The following is a 10,171-nucleotide window of genomic DNA, read 5'->3' as shown; positions in this document are numbered from 1 at the left end:
GTCGGCCCCGCCCCCACGCTCGTAATTACCATTCATCGTGCTGCGACCTGACCCGAGCCTGACTGCCCGCTACGTACATTATTTTACGGAATATTCGCAATTACACATGCAACAGGTGCTGAGTGTATCTCATTTTGCAGAGAAAGCAAGAGGCTTTCCCTGCCCACAATCACACAGCTGGTAAAAACCAATTCAGGACCGGACGCGGTGGCTTACGCCTGTAATCACAGCACTTTGGGAGGCCAAAGCGGGAGGATCACAAGGTCAGGGATTCGAGAGCAGCCTGGCCAAGACGGTGAACCCCCCCCCCCCCGTCTCTACTGAAAATACAAAAATTAGCTGGGCGTGGTAGCAGGCGCCTGTAATCCCAGCTACTAGGGAGGCTGAGGGGAGAGGATCGCTTGAACCCGGGAGGCGGAGGTTGCAGTGAGACGACACCGCACCATTGCACTCCAGCCTGGGCAACGCTGAGACTCAGTCTCAAAAAAAAAAAAAAAAAAAAAGCAAAATTCATATTTGAACCCAGGACACTGACTTCATGGAGCCTGTTCTGGGTCCTTTTCCTAACACCCTGAAACCTAAAGCGTGATAGTGTCAGAGGACCAGCAACATAAGCATCACCTGAAAATTTGTTAGAAATGCAGAGCTACTGAATCCAAAACTGCATTTTAGCCAGATGCCTAAAGAATTTGTTTGCAAAGTAACACTTGAGAAACACTGCTTATACTGCCCACTTAGTAAGATGAGGAAGAGGAAGAGAAAGACCCGAAGGGGACAAGGAAACAGAAGAGAAAAGGAATATAAAAATATATTGAGGTACCATGTGCAAGACAAAGCCTGGGACACCCGAAATAGACACAGATCTACCTTCACCGAAGTTCTAGTCTAGTTAGGGATAGTTATCATAAATAACTGATGAAAAGTACACTTTGATAAGGGCCTTGCTTCTAATCGGAGGAATCGGTAAAGGTTTTAGAGAAGCGGCGATAGCTGGAGCTAACTCTGTCAATGCCAAGTAAAGGAAGTGCCTCTGCGAGGTGCTCTGCGATTGCCCCAATTTTCCTAACACCCGCCTTCCCATAGTCCAGTCCATGAGGTTTATTTGCATAACTAAAGCAATATAAATTGTGAAAACTGTAAATGTGTAAACTACTTTAATTTAAAGCATGTCATTGTTAGTCAAGATCACTTATTTCTACACAGATCCAGAACTCTGATCTCTTCCACTATATCGACTTCTCTGGTATCCTCTTAAAGTTTGGGCTTTGTACATTCTCTTGATCTCTTCTATCTGCTCTATAGAAACCCTCTCTGGCTTGAATGTCAGTTCTATTTAATATTTTATATTTTACTTTCTCTCAAACTTTTTTCATGAGCTCCCTTTCTGCATTGCGTTGCTTTTTATTTCGTCTGTTATCGTTTTCACTGTCATAAACTATTATTCTTAAAACTTTCAGAGCTCTACCCCTATACCACTGAAGTTCCCTTTTCTTCTCCAGCTGACACATCCACAATCTTTTTTCTCCTTCTTCTTTTCCTAATCATCCTCCTCATCCTTCTCTTGTTTCTTCTTCTTCTTTAGGGTCTTGCTCTGTCACCCAGGCTGGAGTGCAATGGCACAATCATAGCTCACTGAAGCCTTGACCTCCCAGGCTCAAGTAATACTCCCCAGCCCCCAGCCTCCCAAGTAGCTGGGGCAACAGGCATGCACCACCACACCTGGCTAATTAAATATATATATATATATATATATATATTTTTTTTTTTTTTTTCCAACTCCTATGTTGCCCAGGCTAGTCTCCAATTCCTGGGCTCCAGTGATACTCCCTCCTTGGCCTCCCAAGTGTTAGAAATACAGCCGTGAGCCACCATGCCTGCCCTTCCTCTTTTTTAAAAAAACGAATAGCCAAGTATAGTAGTGAGAAGGGGGAAGGAGTAGTACATCCAGTCTGTAAAAATTCATCCACAATGAATATTTTCTTATTAAAAGCACCCACCATGACTTCCATGAAACATTTTGTTAAATACCATTTAAGACACTATGCATTGAGCTTCCAGGCCTGTCTTTGTCCACTTGGGCTGCTATCACCAAATGCCATAAACTGATGGCTAATAATCAACAGAAATTTATTTCTCATGATTCTAAAGACTAGGAAGTCCCAAATCAGGGTGCCAGCAGGTTCAACAACTGGTAAAGACCAATTTTCTGGTTTTTAAGATAGTGGCTTCTCACTGTGTCTTCACATGGTACAAGGGGCAGGGGTCTCTCTGGGGCCTCTTTTAAAAGGACACTAATCCTTGGCCGGCCACAGTGGCTCACACCTGTAATCCCAGCACTTTGGGAGGCCAAGGTGGTTGGATCACCTGAGGTCAGGAGTTCAAGACCAGCCTGGCCAACATGGTGAAACACCATCTCTACCAAAAATACACAAATGAGCTGGGCATGGTGGCACATGCCTGTAGTCCTAGCTATGCTGGAGGCTGAGGCAGGAGAATCGCTTGAACTCAGGAGGCAGAAGTTGTACCCTGGGTGACAGAGTGAGATTCCATCTCAAAAAAGATAAATAAACAAATAAATAAATAGTCACTAATCCCATTCATGAGAGCAGAGCCCCCACAACCTAATCGCTTCCCAAAGGCCCTGCCTCCTAATACTATCACCTGGGAGATTTCAACCTAAGTTTAGGGAGAACACAAACTTTCAAACTGCATAGCAAGGCTCCATCCACCGCATTTGTGTGAAATACCAGACTATCAGTGTTAAAAGTACCGGGATGGCAAAGCAAGATGAAAAGGCCATTGGGGCCGGGCGAGGTGGCTCATGTCAGGCCTCCAAGTCCAAGCCTGGCCATTACAGCATTGGTGACTTGCATATATACCTCCTGAGGGTTTTTGCTGAGCCAGAAAGTCAGAAGTAGCCAGATGGCCACAAAGAGAAGTGAAACAACTAGTTCCTGCCTCAACTGATTGCTCTCCCCTGCAAAGTTCGACCATTGTTCCTGCTCAGCCTTGCAAAGCTTCCCCTTTAGACATTAGGTTTCTCAAGACCCCCCTTTTTTTTTTCAAGTATCACAATGTTTATTGATAGATACAAGTATATAAAATCAGGGCATGAACATGACTTGATAAATTAAGTAGACTTAATTTCAATACTATAATAGGAGGGACCAATTCAAATTCTCACCCCACACCTGGGTGAATAAACAGTCATGTTGCTCACAGAAAGCCTGTTTGGGGGGTATCTTTACATAATTGATGTGCTTAATAGCTCACACCTGTAATCCTAGCACTTTGGGAGGCCAAGGTGGGCAGATCACCTGAGGTCAGGAGTTTGAGGCCAGCCTGGCCAACAAGGAGAAAACCCATCTCTACCAAAACTACAAAAATTAGCTGGATGAGGTGGAGCACACCTGTAATCCCAGCTACTCAGGAGGCTGAGGCAGGAGAATCACTTGAACCTAGGAGGCAGAGGTTACAGTGAGCCAAGATACTGCCACTGCACTCCAGCCTGAGTGACAGAGTGAGACTCCATCTCAAAAGAGAGAGAGAGAGAGAGAGAGAGAGAGAGAGAGAGAGAGAAAGGAAAGAAAGAAAGAAAGAAAGAAAGAAAGAAAGAAAGAAAGAAAGAAAGAAAGAAAGAAAGAAAGAAGGAAGGAAGGAAGGAAGGAAGGAAAGAAAGAAAGAAAGGGAAAGAAAGAAGGAAAGAAAGAAAAGAAAGAAAGAAAAGAAAGAGAGAAAGAAGAAAGAGCGAAAGAAAGGAAGGAAGAATAGAGGGAAAAAAGGTCATTTGGAATGGTTCAGACTGAAAAAAGAAAAGAGGGGGAAAAAAGCTTAAAGAAACGATAACAAGCCTCACCAAATTGGGCCTGGCAGAATGGCTCCTGCAAAGAACGGTGCCAAGAAGAAATTGGACTATTCTGCCATCAATGAGGTGGTGACCCGAGAATACACCAACATTCACAAGCACATCCATGGGGTGGGCTTCAAGAAGCATGCCCCCTGGGAACTCAAAGAGATCTGGAAATTTTGCCATGAAGGAGATGGGAACTTCAGATGTGTGTATTGATACCAGGTTTAACAAAGTTATCCTTGCCAAAGGAATAAGGAATGACCCATACTGTATTCATGTGCGGTTGTCCAGAGGACATAATGAGTTTGAAGACTCACCAAATAAACTGTGTACTTTGATTACCTATGTACCTGTTACCACTTTCAAAAATCTACAGACGGTCGGCCAGGCATGGTGGCTCATGCCTGTAACCCCAGCACTTTGGGAAGCCAAGATGGTCAGATCACTTGAGGTCAGGAGTTAAAGACCAGCTTGGCTGACATGGTGAAACCCCATCTCTACTAAAAATACAAAAAATTAGCAAGATCACATCACTGCACTCCACCCTGGGTGACAGAGAGAGACTTTGTCTAAAGAAATTATATATATATATATATATATAGAGAGAGAGAGAGAGAGAGAGAGAGACAGAGAGAGAGAGAGAGAGAGTCAAAGTGGATGAGAACTAACCACTGAATCTTCAACTACATCAAATATAGTAATAAAATTGCCTTCACACACAAAAAAAAATGATAAGAAAGACTGAAATAATTGTATAGAAATGTTATCATTGGGAAATATATGTAAACTAATAACAGTATTGCACAAAGTTTGACATCTCCATAAATATTTCTTATGCATTCTGAATCCCACTATAGATTTCACAAACACATTTTGAGATAATACACATTTTGGCCACAAGTTTTTGTGCATGAAAAGTGTAGACTCCAGTAGAAACTTTTACCAAGGGTCCTTTAGTGGCAGTGCCTTCCTGATCCTAGCCTGATTTACTAATTCTGGCAGAGGGATGCAAATTACTAGAAAGACGTACTGGTTTCTTTGCTGCAACCTGCCCAAAGCACGGAAGCAGGTTAAAATCCCAGTCTTCCGTAGTGGCCATAGGGACCTCCACTTTAACAAATATGTACTAGCTTTGCTGTCCATTCTTCCATCTTCACCTTACAGCCTAGACATTTCTTTGAACATTTTCTCTTTTTTTCTTTTTCTTCTTCTTCTTCTTTTTTGGTGGGGTATATGTCTATAGACTAGAAAAACAAAGGAAAAGAAGTTAGGAGGGCATGGTGTCTTTAATACCAAGGAAAGAAACTTTATTTTATTATTATTATTATTATTTTGAGACAGAGTCTCACTCTGTCACCCAGGCTGGAGTGTAGTGGCACAATCTCAGCTCACTACAACTCCCGCCTCCTGTGTTCATGCAATTCTCATGCCTCAGCCTCCCAAGTAGTTGAGACTACAGACTACAGGCATGCACCACCACACTCAACTAAATTTTTATTTATTTACTTATTTATTTATTTATTTTAGTAGAGACAGGGTTTTACTATGTTGGCCAGGCTGGTCTCGAATTCCTGAGCTCAAGCAACCCACCTGCCTCAGCCTCCCAAAGTGCTGGTATTACAGGTGTGAGCCTCTGCACCCAGTCGAAAAGAAACTTTAAATAAGCCTCTCATGCAGCTGCCACTGGGGCAAGAGCCAGGCCTTAGGCTGACTGATGGCACCACGGACACCATAGTGACCCCCATGATCTGCATGTACACCTCTGGATGGCCTCCTGGAATTAGAAAATCTGATGTAACTGGAAGATCACAAAAAGAGGAAGAATTATCAATCCCTGCAGCACCTAATTAACTTGAGACATTCTTCTATTGTTCCTTATTCCCTCCTCAATTGATAAGGCAATTAGACTTTGTAACTGACCTTGGTCAACCTCATGACTCCAGACCCTATGACCCACTCCTAGTTTGCAAAACACTGCCCTAAACCGTAACTTCTGTAACTTTCCACTGCTTACCCCAAACCTACAAAACCAACTCCTATCCCACTGCCCTCTGCCGACTCTCTTTTCTGAATTAGCCCACGTGCACCTGGGTGAATAAACAGCCTTATTGCTCACACGAAGCCTGTTTAGGGCGGCCTCTTCATTCAGAGTGCACGTTTTAACATTTGGTGCTGAAACCTGGAACAGAGGTACTCCTTTAGGGAGACTAGCCCCTTGTCCCCATTCCTTGTCTGAGAAGAGACCCATCTGAGACCTCAACACATCAGACCACACCAGCAGTTCATGCTCAGTGTGCCGAACAGCTCTCTTGCCACCTTCAGATTGGGTAAGCGGTCTCCCTCTCTTTGTCTCTCTTTTCCTTCAGAGGAAACAATTCTCTCCCTCTCTCTCTCTTTTCCTTCAGAAAAGAGGAGACAAGTCTCTCCCTCTCTCCTTTTTTTTTTCAGAGAAGATGAGACATGTCTCCTCCTCTCTCTCTCTCTTTTCCTTCAGAGAAAAGGAGACAAGTCTCTCTCTCTCTCTCTCTCTCTCTTTCTCTTCAGAAAAGGGGAGACACATCTCTCCCTCTCTCTCTCTCTTCCTTCAGAGAAGAGGAGACAAGTCTCTCCCTCTCCCTCTCTCTCTTTTCCTTTAAATCCTTCTCCTTCTAGTAGAGACAAAGGAGACACTCTTTATCCGTGTAGAGACAGGAGACAAGTCTCTCCCTCTTGCTTAAAAACTCTGATGTTGGTCATGGACTCAGGAAGACAGTCCTCCCTTGGTGTCTGGTCAACCTCGGGAACGCCTGCCTTGATCACTCACCCACGTCACAGCCCAGGACTCAGTCAGGGATGCCTGCAAGACAGACCCCAGCCACTCTCAGCTTGCAGAAGTTTCAGACTACCAAGCCTACAAAGTCCAGGCTTCTCTTCAGGAACTCCTCCCCCAAACCCTTGCTTTAAATGCCGAGAACCTGGCCACTGAGCCAAGGAATGCCTGCAGCCGGGGATTCCTCCTAAGCCGCGCCCCATCTGTGCAGGACCCCACTGAAAGTCAGACTGTTTTGCTCAAACCACTGTCTTTAAGGCTCCAGGAGCCCAGCCTTGTAGCCCTCAGGCTGACTCATTCCCTTACCTCCTTGGCTTAGTGGAAGAAGACTGACAATGCCTGATTGCCTCTGAAGCCCCCTGGACCATCACAGATGCTGAGCTTCTGGTAACTCATACAGTGGAAGGTAAGTCTGTCCCCATCTTTAATGATATGGGGGCTACTCACTCTATGTTGCCTTCTTTTCAAGGGCCTGTTTCCCTTGCCCCCATAACTGTTGTGGGTATTGACAGCTAAGCCTCTAGACCCCTTAAAACTCCCCAACTCTGGTGCCAACTTGGACAGCATTCTTTTTTTTTTTTTTTAAGACGGGGTTTCACCATGTTGGTCAGACTGGTCTTGAACTCCCGACCTCAGGTGATCCGCCCACCTTGGCCTCCAAAGTGCTTGGATTACAGGTGTGAGCCACCACACCCAGCTGCAGGACAGCATTTTTGTACACACTCCTTCTTAGTTATTCCTACCTGTCCAGTTCCCCTATTAGGCTGAGACATTTTAACTAAATTATCTGCCTCTCTGACCATTCCTGGACTATGGCCACATCCCACAGCTGCCCTTTTCCCAATTCAAGGCCTCCCTCACAACCTCCTCTCACATCTCCCTACCTCAATCCACGTGTATGGGACACCTCTACTCCTTCCTTAGCAACTGATCACGCACCCCTTACCATCCCATTAAAACCTAATCACCCTTACCCTGCTCAATGCCAGCACCCCATCCCACAATGGGCTTTTAAGGGACTAAAGCCTGTTATCACCCACCTATTACAAAATGGCCTTTAAAAGCCTACAAATTCTCCTTACAACTCCCCTATTCTACCTGTCCAGAAACCAGACAAATCCTATAGGCTAGTCCAAGACCTTCACCTCATCAATCAGATTGTACTTCCCATCCATCCTGTTGTACCCAGCCCTTATAGCCTCCTATCCTCAATACCCACTTCCGCAACCATTATTCCATTCTTGATCTCAAAGATGGCTTTTTCGCCATCGCTTAGCACACCTCCTCTCAGCCGCTTTTCGCCTTCACCTGGACTGATCCCAGCATCCATCAGTCTCAGCAACTCGCCTGGGCCGTTCTGCCCCAAGGCTTCAGAGATAGCCGTCACTACTTTAGTCAAGCCCTTTCTCATGATCTACTTTCCTTCTGTCCGTCTGCTTCTCACCTTATTCAATACGTGGACAACCTTCTTATTTGCAGTCCTTCTTATGAATCTTCCCAGCAAGATACCCTCCTGCTTCTTCAGCAACTATACTTGAAGGGGTATCATGTATCCCCGTCCAAAGCCCAAATTTCTTCCCCATTTGTCACCTATCTTGGCATATTCCTCCAACAGAACACACGTGCTCTCCCTGCTGACTGTGTCCGGTTGATCTCCCAGACCCCAACTCCTTCTACTAAACAGCAGCTTCTCTCCTTCCTAGGTGTGGTAGAATACCTCTGCCTCTGGATACCAGGCTTTGCCTTACTGGCAAAACCACTCTATAAGCTTTCAAAGGGGCACTTAGCTGACACCATAGACCCTAAATCCTTCCTTCATTCTTTCATTCTCTGAAAAACACCCTGGAAACAGCTCCCACACTGGCACTTCCCAATTCCACCTAACCCTTCTCCTTACACACAGCAGAAGTGAAAGGCTGCGTAGTCGGAGTTCTTACACAAGAACCAGGACCACGACCCACAGCCTTTCTATCTAAACAACTTGATCTTACAGTCCGGGGCTGGCCAGTGTGTATGCGTGCTGCGGCAGCTGCTGCTGTTTCACCCCTGGAATCCCTTAAAATTACAGGCTATGCTCCACTTACCCTCTACAGTTCTCATAACTTTCAAAATCTAATTTCCTCCTCATACTTGGCACACATACTTCTGCCCCCCGCCTCCTCCAACTCTACTCATTATTCATCAAAACCCCCACAGTTACCATTGCCCCTGGTCCATACTTCAGCCGGGCCTCTCACTTAATACCTGACACAAACCCTGAACCCCATGACTGTATCTCCCTAATTTACATGGCATCCTCCCCATTTCCTCATATTTCTCTCTTACCTATCCCGACCCAGACCACACTTGGTTTACTGATAGCAGCTCCTCAAAGCCCAACAGATCATCACCAACAAAAGCAGGTTAAGCAATAATGTCTCTCACATCTATTATTGAAGCTGCTACACTTCCCCCTTCTACCACTTCTCAACAAGCTGAGCTTATTGTTTTAATCCGTGCTCCCACACTTGCGAAAGGATTGCATGTCAATGTCTATACCGATTCTAAACACACCTTCACATCCTTCATCACCATGCTGTTATATGGGCAGAAAGAGGATTTCTCACTACACAAGCGTCCTCCATTATCAGTGCCCCCCTGATAAAAACGCTTCTTAAAGCCACTTTACTTCCAGCCAACGCCAGAGTCATTTTACTGCAAGGGACACCAAAGACCATCAGGTCCCATTACACAAGGAAACACTTATACGGTTAAAACAACTAAAGAAGCAGCTAACGCTCCAATACCTGCCCCTCACGGCCAGTATTTCTCCTTCTCATCTGTCACTCTTACCTACTCTCCCACTGAAACCTTGACTTATCGGTCACTTCCTCCTTAAGGCAAGTGGTTCTTAGATCATGGAAAATTCCTCCTTCCTGCCTCACAAGCTCATTCTGTTCTCTCGTCCTTTCATGACCGCTTTCATGTAGAGTACAAGCCACTAGCCCGTCTTTTAGAACCCCTCATTTCCTTTCCATCGTGGAAATCCAACCTCAAGGCAATCACTTCTCCGCGTTCCATCTGCCACTCCACTACTCCTCAAGGCTTCCTCAGGCCCCCTCCTTTTCCTACACATCAGGCTGGAGGGTTCACCCCTGTACAAAACCGGCAGATAGACTTTACTAATATACCCTGAGTCAGAAAGTTCAAATACCTCCTGGTCTGCGTTGACATTTTCACAGGATAGTGGGAGGCCTTTCCCACAGGGTCTGAAAAGTTCACCGCAGTCGTTTCTTCCCTTCTGTCAGACATAATTCCCCACTTCGGTCTCCTTGCTTCCATACAGTCAGACAACGGACGGGCCTTCACTAACCAGATCGCTCAAGCGGTCTCCCAGGCCCGGGACATCCAGTGGAATCTCCACGCCCCTACCATCCTCAGTCCTCAGGAAAAGTAGAAAGAACTAACGGCCTTTTAGAAACACATCTCACCAAACTCAGCCTCCAACTTAAGAAAGACTGGACCATTCTTCT

General features: G+C 45.4%; 1 protein-coding gene across 1 annotated transcript in view; it reads left to right on the top strand.

Annotated features, from left to right (window-relative positions):
* Positions 1 to 10,171, top strand: part of SULT6B1 (sulfotransferase family 6B member 1) — a 44,668-nt gene that overhangs the window by 4,880 nt on the left and 29,617 nt on the right. The window lies entirely within an intron of this gene.

Source organism: Sapajus apella, unplaced genomic scaffold (assembly GCF_009761245.1).
Source record: "Sapajus apella isolate SASKATOON/1434 unplaced genomic scaffold, GSC_monkey_1.0 scaffold44, whole genome shotgun sequence".
NCBI lineage: Eukaryota > Metazoa > Chordata > Mammalia > Primates > Cebidae > Sapajus > Sapajus apella.
Note: the sequence above shows the minus strand (reverse complement) of the source record. Positions and strands in the feature narration are given on the sequence as shown.